We start from the raw sequence: 12,776 nt of genomic DNA on the forward strand, positions 1-12,776 counted from the left end.
CATGTAAAATGTTACAGAGGGTTCCGCACACCTCCCTTGCTATATGGTCGGTCTTTTTGTGATATATATATAATATGTGTTTGTATACATATAGTAACACTAATCTTAATTTATCCATTCCCCCCACCTTTCGTTTTAGATGAGCATAGTTTGTTTTCTAAGTCTGTGAGTGTCTTTCTCTGTGGAAATATGTTCATTTGTGTCAGTTATTAGATAACGCCTATAAGTGATATCATAGAATATAGGTCTTTTGCTTTCCGACTTACCTCATGTTTCGTGATTACCTCCAGACTCATTTGTGGTGCCTCAAAGAGCAATGGTTCATTGTTTTCCATGGCTAATATTCCATTGTGTACATGGACCACTTCTTCTTTATCCATTCACCTGTTGTTGGACATTTTGATTGCTTCACTGTCTTGGCTATTGTGAATAAGGCTGCACTGCAGCTTTTGCGGCCTGTGTCTTCTCGATTCTTGTCTTCTCAGGTGAGACGTCCAATGATGCGCCTGCTGGATTGAATGGTGCCTCCATTTTTACTTTTAAACACAGCTCCTTTCTTTTCTCATTATTGGCTGTTACCCCTTTACGTCTCACCAGCAGGTAGAGGGTACACAGTTCTCTGAAACCCCGTCAGCATTTATTGTTTGTAGACTTTTTGCTGATGGTCAGTCGACTGGTGTAAGTTGAAACTTTTTGTAGATTAGATTGCATGCGTCTAACACTCCCTGAGGTTGAGCTTTTATCCATTTTCCTTGTTTTTAAAAAGAGTGTGAGGAAAACTTAACTCTTCATAATCTCTTCTTGAAACATTTGCCTGTTTTGAATTTTTTTGTCCATTCCCTACTTCAGCACCAATGTTTAGAGCAAGTGTCTTTTACAGCCCTGAGTCCTTGTGAATGTTAAGTGACCATTAGCTGTGAGTTTAAAGCTGCTCTTGCAGGAAACGGCCACAAGGCTGCAGCATTTCTCCTTTACCAAATCTGGTTACTAGGGAAACAGAGCCTTAATGGAAGTGGTGTTCTAGGTTGTATATTAGAATGGAATATGCCAGGAAAAAGCCCTTTAGTTTATGTCTCATTACTTCTTGTTCATATTTGTAATTGACTTTTTATTTTTTATCCCAGCAAATTTGATTACAATGGTTTGTTTGCTCTAGGTGTGCAAGATGTGGTTCTTTCACACAGATACGTGTATCTATTCTTCCTCGCATCCTTTTCCCATGTAGGTTATGGCACAATGTTGAGTAGTCTCTCTCCTGGTCTTCCGTACGTCTTTGGTGGTTATATATTTCACATGGTATGTATATCTTTGTTAACCCCAATATGGTAATGTAACCAATCCTCATCCCTTTCTATTTGGTGAACCATAAGTTTTTTAATGAATCTGTGATTGCCTTTCTCTGTGGAAATATCTTCATTGGTATCAATTTTTAAGTAACTCCAAAAAGTGATATGATAGGATATGTGTCTTTTGCTTTCTCACTGACTACAGGTGGCGTGATTACGTCTAGACTCATCTATGGTGCTGCAAATGGCATTGTTTCATTTTTTTCACTAGCGAATATTCCATCTGTACATGGAGGAGTTCTTCTGTGTCCACCCATCTGTTGGTGGACTTTTTGGTTACTTCCATATCTTGGCTATTGTAATACTGTGCCATGCAGATTTGCCTGCCTGTGTCTTTCCAATTCTCTCTTCTTAGATTATAGGTCGAGGAGTGGGCCTGCTGGATCATATGGTAGCTCAATGTTGACCTTTTTAATGCACCTCCATTCTGTTCTATTTCGTGGCCCTTTCCAAGTTACGTCCCCCTTGAAGTTGAGGGTATGCATTTCTCTACAACACCTTCAGCATTTATTGTTTGTAGTTTTCTTGCTGATGGTTATTCTGACAAGTGTGATCTGATACCTCTTTGTGGTTGAATTCGCACGTGCCTCATAATCCATTGAAATTGAGCTTGAAGGCAAGTCCTTTTTATTTTTCAAGCTGTGATTACCTCTTAGTTCTTGAAAGTGTTCTCTTAAAGTATGTGTCACATTTTGAAATGTTTTGGCCATTACCTCCCTCAAGACATTTTGAGGGCGGGTTTCATTTACAGTCCTGCATTACTCCTTCCTATGAAATGACCATTAGCACAGGCTTTAAAGCTGGTTTTGCAGGTAACTGCCATAGGGTGGCAGCCGTTCTATGTTCCCCACCCTTGTAACTAGGGGAAAGCCCTTGCGGCCTGTGGTGTTTCTCGGTTATAAATTAGAGTGGAGTGTGCCTGGACAAACCCACACAAGCTGATGTCTCTTTACTTTTGTTGGATTTTTAAATTTAATTTTTATTTTTTATTGGAGTAATTTTCCACTGTGTACGTGGACCACTTCTACTTTGTGCATTCCTCGGTTGATGGACATTTTCATTGCTTCCAATTGTTGGCTATGGTAAATATTGTTGGAGTGCATGATTGCCAGCCTGTGACTTTTTGATTCTCATTTTCTCAGGTGATAGGCCCAGCAGTGGGTGTGATTCATTGACTGGTAGCACCGTGTTTCCCTTTTCAAAGCACCTACTTTGTGTTTTCATTAGTGGCTCTTACCACGTCCCCCTTAGAATCGAGGGTACGCATTTCTCCACAATCGCTTCAGCATTTATTGTTTGCAGCATTTATGCTAATGGCCCTTCTGGCTGCTGTGAGCTGATAGGTTTCTGTAATTTGGGTTTGCATGTCTCTGAAAATTCGTAGAACTCATCATTTTTCTCCGCCGTTTTCTTTTCTGTAAAAAAAAAGGAAACAATTGGGAATACAATATAACTCTTGAAATTGTCTTCTTGGAAGGTTGCCCTCTGTTTAATTTTTTGGTCAATTTTCCACCCCAGAAATTTTTAGAGAGCAGGTGTCATTTCCCGAACTGCAAGTTTGGTGAATATTTAGTGACCTTTAGCAATGGGTTTAAAGGTGATGTTGTGGGAAGTGGCCTCAAGCAGGCAGCATTTCTCCATTCCCAAATCTGGGTACTAGGGCAGCAGAGCCTTTCTGGAAGTTGTGTTCCTAGGTTGTAAATTACATTGGAATGTGCATGGAAAAACCCCCATAAGTTTATGTCTCATTATTTCTTCTTGGTGTTAAAATTTTTTTTAATTGGGGTAAAGCTTCGAATATTGGTTCTCCTAGGTGTACACAATCTGCTTCATTTGTACATTATATATGTCTATTCAAGTACAGATCCTCTTCCCATGTAAAATGTTACAGAGGGTTCCGCACACCTCCCTTGCTATATGGTCGGTCTTTTTGTGATATATATATAATATGTGTTTGTATACATATAGTAACACTAATCTTAATTTATCCATTCCCCCCACCTTTCCTTTTAGATGAGCATAGTTTGTTTTCTAAGTCTGTGAGTGTCTTTCTCTGTGGAAATATGTTCATTTGTGTCAGTTATTAGATAACGCCTATAAGTGATATCATAGAATATAGGTCTTTTGCTTTCCGACTTACCTCATGTTTCGTGATTACCTCCAGACTCATTTGTGGTGCCTCAAAGAGCAATGGTTCATTGTTTTCCATGGCTAATATTCCATTGTGTACATGGACCACTTCTTCTTTATCCATTCACCTGTTGTTGGACATTTTGATTGCTTCACTGTCTTGGCTATTGTGAATAAGGCTGCACTGCAGCTTTTGCGGCCTGTGTCTTCTCGATTCTTGTCTTCTCAGGTGAGACGTCCAATGATGCGCCTGCTGGATTGAATGGTGCCTCCATTTTTACTTTTAAACACAGCTCCTTTCTTTTCTCATTATTGGCTGTTACCCCTTTACGTCTCACCAGCAGGTAGAGGGTACACAGTTCTCTGAAACCCCGTCAGCATTTATTGTTTGTAGACTTTTTGCTGATGGTCAGTCGACTGGTGTAAGTTGAAACTTTTTGTAGATTAGATTGCATGCGTCTAACACTCCCTGAGGTTGAGCTTTTATCCATTTTCCTTGTTTTTAAAAAGAGTGTGAGGAAAACTTAACTCTTCATAATCTCTTCTTGAAACATTTGCCTGTTTTGAATTTTTTTGTCCATTCCCTACTTCAGCACCAATGTTTAGAGCAAGTGTCTTTTACAGCCCTGAGTCCTTGTGAATGTTAAGTGACCATTAGCTGTGAGTTTAAAGCTGCTCTTGCAGGAAACGGCCACAAGGCTGCAGCATTTCTCCTTTACCAAATCTGGTTACTAGGGAAACAGAGCCTTAATGGAAGTGGTGTTCTAGGTTGTATATTAGAATGGAATATGCCAGGAAAAAGCCCTTTAGTTTATGTCTCATTACTTCTTGTTCATATTTGTAATTGACTTTTTATTTTTTATCCCAGCAAATTTGATTACAATGGTTTGTTTGCTCTAGGTGTGCAAGATGTGGTTCTTTCACACATATACGTGTATCTATTCTTCCTCGCATCCTTTTCCCATGTAGGTTATGGCACAATGTTGAGTAGTCTCTCTCCTGGTCTTCCGTACGTCTTTGGTGGTTATATATTTCACATGGTATGTATATCTTTGTTAACCCCAATATGGTAATGTAACCAACCCTCATCCCTTTCTATTTGGTGAACCATAAGTTTTTTAATGAATCTGTGATTGCCTTTCTCTGTGGAAATATCTTCATTGGTATCAATTTTTAAGTAACTCCAAAAAGTGATATGATAGGATATGTGTCTTTTGCTTTCTCACTGACTACAGGTGGCGTGATTACGTCTAGACTCATCTATGGTGCTGCAAATGGCATTGTTTCATTTTTTTCACTAGCGAATATTCCATCTGTACATGGAGGAGTTCTTCTGTGTCCACCCATCTGTTGGTGGACTTTTTGGTTACTTCCATATCTTGGCTATTGTAATACTGTGCCATGCAGATTTGCCTGCCTGTGTCTTTCCAATTCTCTCTTCTTAGATTATAGGTCGAGGAGTGGGCCTGCTGGATCATATGGTAGCTCAATGTTGACCTTTTTAATGCACCTCCATTCTGTTCTATTTCGTGGCCCTTTCCAAGTTACGTCCCCCTTGAAGTTGAGGGTATGCATTTCTCTACAACACCTTCAGCATTTATTGTTTGTAGTTTTCTTGCTGATGGTTATTCTGACAAGTGTGATCTGATACCTCTTTGTGGTTGAATTCGCACGTGCCTCATAATCCATTGAAATTGAGCTTGAAGGCAAGTCCTTTTTATTTTTCAAGCTGTGATTACCTCTTAGTTCTTGAAAGTGTTCTCTTAAAGTATGTGTCACATTTTGAAATGTTTTGGCCATTACCTCCCTCAAGACATTTTGAGGGCAGGTTTCATTTACAGTCCTGCATTACCCCTTCCTATGAAATGACCATTAGCACAGGCTTTAAAGCTGGTTTTGCAGGTAACTGCCATAGGGTGGCAGCCGTTCTATGTTCCCCACCCTTGTAACTAGGGGAAAGCCCTTGCGGCCTGTGGTGTTTCTCGGTTATAAATTAGAGTGGAGTGTGCCTGGACAAACCCACACAAGCTGATGTCTCTTTACTTTTGTTGGATTTTTAAATTTAATTTTTATTTTTTATTGGAGTAATTTTCCACTGTGTACGTGGACCACTTCTACTTTGTGCATTCCTCGGTTGATGGACATTTTCATTGCTTCCAATTGTTGGCTATGGTAAATATTGTTGGAGTGCATGATTGCCAGCCTGTGACTTTTTGATTCTCATTTTCTCAGGTGATAGGCCCAGCAGTGGGTGTGATTCATTGACTGGTAGCACCGTGTTTCCCTTTTCAAAGCACCTACTTTGTGTTTTCATTAGTGGCTCTTACCACGTCCCCCTTAGAATCGAGGGTACGCATTTCTCCACAATCGCTTCAGCATTTATTGTTTGCAGCATTTATGCTAATGGCCCTTCTGGCTGCTGTGAGCTGATAGGTTTCTGTAATTTGGGTTTGCATGTCTCTGAAAATTCGTAGAACTCATCATTTTTCTCCGCCGTTTTCTTTTCTGTAAAAAAAAAGGAAACAATTGGGAATACAATATAACTCTTGAAATTGTCTTCTTGGAAGGTTGCCCTCTGTTTAATTTTTTGGTCAATTTTCCACCCCAGAAATTTTTAGAGAGCAGGTGTCATTTCCCGAACTGCAAGTTTGGTGAATATTTAGTGACCTTTAGCAATGGGTTTAAAGGTGATGTTGTGGGAAGTGGCCTCAAGCAGGCAGCATTTCTCCATTCCCAAATCTGGGTACTAGGGCAGCAGAGCCTTTCTGGAAGTTGTGTTCCTAGGTTGTAAATTACATTGGAATGTGCATGGAAAAACCCCCATAAGTTTATGTCTCATTATTTCTTCTTGGTGTTAAAAATTTTTTTAATTGGGGTAAAGCTTCGAATATTGGTTCTCCTAGGTGTACACAATCTGCTTCATTTGTACATTATATATGTCTATTCAAGTACAGATCCTCTTCCCATGTAAAATGTTACAGAGGGTTCCGCACACCTCCCTTGCTATATGGTCGGTCTTTTTGTGATATATATATAATATGTGTTTGTATACATATAGTAACACTAATCTTAATTTATCCATTCCCCCCACCTTTCCTTTTAGATGAGCATAGTTTGTTTTCTAAGTCTGTGAGTGTCTTTCTCTGTGGAAATATGTTCATTTGTGTCAGTTATTAGATAACGCCTATAAGTGATATCATAGAATATAGGTCTTTTGCTTTCCGACTTACCTCATGTTTCGTGATTACCTCCAGACTCATTTGTGGTGCCTCAAAGAGCAATGGTTCATTGTTTTCCATGGCTAATATTCCATTGTGTACATGGACCACTTCTTCTTTATCCATTCACCTGTTGTTGGACATTTTGATTGCTTCACTGTCTTGGCTATTGTGAATAAGGCTGCACTGCAGCTTTTGCGGCCTGTGTCTTCTCGATTCTTGTCTTCTCAGGTGAGACGTCCAATGATGCGCCTGCTGGATTGAATGGTGCCTCCATTTTTACTTTTAAACACAGCTCCTTTCTTTTCTCATTATTGGCTGTTACCCCTTTACGTCTCACCAGCAGGTAGAGGGTACACAGTTCTCTGAAACCCCGTCAGCATTTATTGTTTGTAGACTTTTTGCTGATGGTCAGTCGACTGGTGTAAGTTGAAACTTTTTGTAGATTAGATTGCATGCGTCTAACACTCCCTGAGGTTGAGCTTTTATCCATTTTCCTTGTTTTTAAAAAGAGTGTGAGGAAAACTTAACTCTTCATAATCTCTTCTTGAAACATTTGCCTGTTTTGAATTTTTTTGTCCATTCCCTACTTCAGCACCAATGTTTAGAGCAAGTGTCTTTTACAGCCCTGAGTCCTTGTGAATGTTAAGTGACCATTAGCTGTGAGTTTAAAGCTGCTCTTGCAGGAAACGGCCACAAGGCTGCAGCATTTCTCCTTTACCAAATCTGGTTACTAGGGAAACAGAGCCTTAATGGAAGTGGTGTTCTAGGTTGTATATTAGAATGGAATATGCCAGGAAAAAGCCCTTTAGTTTATGTCTCATTACTTCTTGTTCATATTTGTAATTGACTTTTTATTTTTTATCCCAGCAAATTTGATTACAATGGTTTGTTTGCTCTAGGTGTGCAAGATGTGGTTCTTTCACACAGATACGTGTATCTATTCTTCCTCGCATCCTTTTCCCATGTAGGTTATGGCACAATGTTGAGTAGTCTCTCTCCTGGTCTTCCGTACGTCTTTGGTGGTTATATATTTCACATGGTATGTATATCTTTGTTAACCCCAATATGGTAATGTAACCAATCCTCATCCCTTTCTATTTGGTGAACCATAAGTTTTTTAATGAATCTGTGATTGCCTTTCTCTGTGGAAATATCTTCATTGGTATCAATTTTTAAGTAACTCCAAAAAGTGATATGATAGGATATGTGTCTTTTGCTTTCTCACTGACTACAGGTGGCGTGATTACGTCTAGACTCATCTATGGTGCTGCAAATGGCATTGTTTCATTTTTTTTCACTAGCGAATATTCCATCTGTACATGGAGGAGTTCTTCTGTGTCCACCCATCTGTTGGTGGACTTTTTGGTTACTTCCATATCTTGGCTATTGTAATACTGTGCCATGCAGATTTGCCTGCCTGTGTCTTTCCAATTCTCTCTTCTTAGATTATAGGTCGAGGAGTGGGCCTGCTGGATCATATGGTAGCTCAATGTTGACCTTTTTAATGCACCTCCATTCTGTTCTATTTCGTGGCCCTTTCCAAGTTACGTCCCCCTTGAAGTTGAGGGTATGCATTTCTCTACAACACCTTCAGCATTTATTGTTTGTAGTTTTCTTGCTGATGGTTATTCTGACAAGTGTGATCTGATACCTCTTTGTGGTTGAATTCGCACGTGCCTCATAATCCATTGAAATTGAGCTTGAAGGCAAGTCCTTTTTATTTTTCAAGCTGTGATTACCTCTTAGTTCTTGAAAGTGTTCTCTTAAAGTATGTGTCACATTTTGAAATGTTTTGGCCATTACCTCCCTCAAGACATTTTGAGGGCGGGTTTCATTTACAGTCCTGCATTACTCCTTCCTATGAAATGACCATTAGCACAGGCTTTAAAGCTGGTTTTGCAGGTAACTGCCATAGGGTGGCAGCCGTTCTATGTTCCCCACCCTTGTAACTAGGGGAAAGCCCTTGCGGCCTGTGGTGTTTCTCGGTTATAAATTAGAGTGGAGTGTGCCTGGACAAACCCACACAAGCTGATGTCTCTTTACTTTTGTTGGATTTTTAAATTTAATTTTTATTTTTTATTGGAGTAATTTTCCACTGTGTACGTGGACCACTTCTACTTTGTGCATTCCTCGGTTGATGGACATTTTCATTGCTTCCAATTGTTGGCTATGGTAAATATTGTTGGAGTGCATGATTGCCAGCCTGTGACTTTTTGATTCTCATTTTCTCAGGTGATAGGCCCAGCAGTGGGTGTGATTCATTGACTGGTAGCACCGTGTTTCCCTTTTCAAAGCACCTACTTTGTGTTTTCATTAGTGGCTCTTACCACGTCCCCCTTAGAATCGAGGGTACGCATTTCTCCACAATCGCTTCAGCATTTATTGTTTGCAGCATTTATGCTAATGGCCCTTCTGGCTGCTGTGAGCTGATAGGTTTCTGTAATTTGGGTTTGCATGTCTCTGAAAATTCGTAAAACTCATCATTTTTCTCCGCCGTTTTCTTTTCTGTTAAAAAAAGGAAACAATTGGGAATACAATATAACTCTTGAAATTGTCTTCTTGGAAGGTTGCCCTCTGTTTAATTTTTTGGTCAATTTTCCACCCCAGAAATTTTTAGAGAGCAGGTGTCATTTCCCGAACTGCAAGTTTGGTGAATATTTAGTGACCTTTAGCAATGGGTTTAAAGGTGATGTTGTGGGAAGTGGCCTCAAGCAGGCAGCATTTCTCCATTCCCAAATCTGGGTACTAGGGCAGCAGAGCCTTTCTGGAAGTTGTGTTCCTAGGTTGTAAATTACATTGGAATGTGCATGGAAAAACCCCCATAAGTTTATGTCTCATTATTTCTTCTTGGTGTTAAAAATTTTTTTAATTGGGGTAAAGCTTCGAATATTGGTTCTCCTAGGTGTACACAATCTGCTTCATTTGTACATTATATATGTCTATTCAAGTACAGATCCTCTTCCCATGTAAAATGTTACAGAGGGTTCCGCACACCTCCCTTGCTATATGGTCGGTCTTTTTGTGATATATATATAATATGTGTTTGTATACATATAGTAACACTAATCTTAATTTATCCATTCCCCCCACCTTTCCTTTTAGATGAGCATAGTTTGTTTTCTAAGTCTGTGAGTGTCTTTCTCTGTGGAAATATGTTCATTTGTGTCAGTTATTAGATAACGCCTATAAGTGATATCATAGAATATAGGTCTTTTGCTTTCCGACTTACCTCATGTTTCGTGATTACCTCCAGACTCATTTGTGGTGCCTCAAAGAGCAATGGTTCATTGTTTTCCATGGCTAATATTCCATTGTGTACATGGACCACTTCTTCTTTATCCATTCACCTGTTGTTGGACATTTTGATTGCTTCACTGTCTTGGCTATTGTGAATAAGGCTGCACTGCAGCTTTTGCGGCCTGTGTCTTCTCGATTCTTGTCTTCTCAGGTGAGACGTCCAATGATGCGCCTGCTGGATTGAATGGTGCCTCCATTTTTACTTTTAAACACAGCTCCTTTCTTTTCTCATTATTGGCTGTTACCCCTTTACGTCTCACCAGCAGGTAGAGGGTACACAGTTCTCTGAAACCCCGTCAGCATTTATTGTTTGTAGACTTTTTGCTGATGGTCAGTCGACTGGTGTAAGTTGAAACTTTTTGTAGATTAGATTGCATGCGTCTAACACTCCCTGAGGTTGAGCTTTTATCCATTTTCCTTGTTTTTAAAAAGAGTGTGAGGAAAACTTAACTCTTCATAATCTCTTCTTGAAACATTTGCCTGTTTTGAATTTTTTTGTCCATTCCCTACTTCAGCACCAATGTTTAGAGCAAGTGTCTTTTACAGCCCTGAGTCCTTGTGAATGTTAAGTGACCATTAGCTGTGAGTTTAAAGCTGCTCTTGCAGGAAACGGCCACAAGGCTGCAGCATTTCTCCTTTACCAAATCTGGTTACTAGGGAAACAGAGCCTTAATGGAAGTGGTGTTCTAGGTTGTATATTAGAATGGAATATGCCAGGAAAAAGCCCTTTAGTTTATGTCTCATTACTTCTTGTTCATATTTGTAATTGACTTTTTATTTTTTATCCCAGCAAATTTGATTACAATGGTTTGTTTGCTCTAGGTGTGCAAGATGTGGTTCTTTCACACAGATACGTGTATCTATTCTTCCTCGCATCCTTTTCCCATGTAGGTTATGGCACAATGTTGAGTAGTCTCTCTCCTGGTCTTCCGTACGTCTTTGGTGGTTATATATTTCACATGGTATGTATATCTTTGTTAACCCCAATATGGTAATGTAACCAATCCTCATCCCTTTCTATTTGGTGAACCATAAGTTTTTTAATGAATCTGTGATTGCCTTTCTCTGTGGAAATATCTTCATTGGTATCAATTTTTAAGTAACTCCAAAAAGTGATATGATAGGATATGTGTCTTTTGCTTTCTCACTGACTACAGGTGGCGTGATTACGTCTAGACTCATCTATGGTGCTGCAAATGGCATTGTTTCATTTTTTTTCACTAGCGAATATTCCATCTGTACATGGAGGAGTTCTTCTGTGTCCACCCATCTGTTGGTGGACTTTTTGGTTACTTCCATATCTTGGCTATTGTAATACTGTGCCATGCAGATTTGCCTGCCTGTGTCTTTCCAATTCTCTCTTCTTAGATTATAGGTCGAGGAGTGGGCCTGCTGGATCATATGGTAGCTCAATGTTGACCTTTTTAATGCACCTCCATTCTGTTCTATTTCGTGGCCCTTTCCAAGTTACGTCCCCCTTGAAGTTGAGGGTATGCATTTCTCTACAACACCTTCAGCATTTATTGTTTGTAGTTTTCTTGCTGATGGTTATTCTGACAAGTGTGATCTGATACCTCTTTGTGGTTGAATTCGCACGTGCCTCATAATCCATTGAAATTGAGCTTGAAGGCAAGTCCTTTTTATTTTTCAAGCTGTGATTACCTCTTAGTTCTTGAAAGTGTTCTCTTAAAGTATGTGTCACATTTTGAAATGTTTTGGCCATTACCTCCCTCAAGACATTTTGAGGGCGGGTTTCATTTACAGTCCTGCATTACTCCTTCCTATGAAATGACCATTAGCACAGGCTTTAAAGCTGGTTTTGCAGGTAACTGCCATAGGGTGGCAGCCGTTCTATGTTCCCCACCCTTGTAACTAGGGGAAAGCCCTTGCGGCCTGTGGTGTTTCTCGGTTATAAATTAGAGTGGAGTGTGCCTGGACAAACCCACACAAGCTGATGTCTCTTTACTTTTGTTGGATTTTTAAATTTAATTTTTATTTTTTATTGGAGTAATTTTCCACTGTGTACGTGGACCACTTCTACTTTGTGCATTCCTCGGTTGATGGACATTTTCATTGCTTCCAATTGTTGGCTATGGTAAATATTGTTGGAGTGCATGATTGCCAGCCTGTGACTTTTTGATTCTCATTTTCTCAGGTGATAGGCCCAGCAGTGGGTGTGATTCATTGACTGGTAGCACCGTGTTTCCCTTTTCAAAGCACCTACTTTGTGTTTTCATTAGTGGCTCTTACCACGTCCCCCTTAGAATCGAGGGTACGCATTTCTCCACAATCGCTTCAGCATTTATTGTTTGCAGCATTTATGCTAATGGCCCTTCTGGCTGCTGTGAGCTGATAGGTTTCTGTAATTTGGGTTTGCATGTCTCTGAAAATTCGTAGAACTCATCATTTTTCTCCGCCGTTTTCTTTTCTGTAAAAAAAAAGGAAACAATTGGGAATACAATATAACTCTTGAAATTGTCTTCTTGGAAGGTTGCCCTCTGTTTAATTTTTTGGTCAATTTTCCACCCCAGAAATTTTTAGAGAGCAGGTGTCATTTCCCGAACTGCAAGTTTGGTGAATATTTAGTGACCTTTAGCAATGGGTTTAAAGGTGATGTTGTGGGAAGTGGCCTCAAGCAGGCAGCATTTCTCCATTCCCAAATCTGGGTACTAGGGCAGCAGAGCCTTTCTGGAAGTTGTGTTCCTAGGTTGTAAATTACATTGGAATGTGCATGGAAAAACCCCCATAAGTTTATGTCTCATTATTTCTTCTTGGTGTTAAA

Source organism: Balaenoptera ricei, chromosome 16, assembly GCF_028023285.1.
Source record: "Balaenoptera ricei isolate mBalRic1 chromosome 16, mBalRic1.hap2, whole genome shotgun sequence".
Taxonomy (NCBI): domain Eukaryota; kingdom Metazoa; phylum Chordata; class Mammalia; order Artiodactyla; family Balaenopteridae; genus Balaenoptera; species Balaenoptera ricei.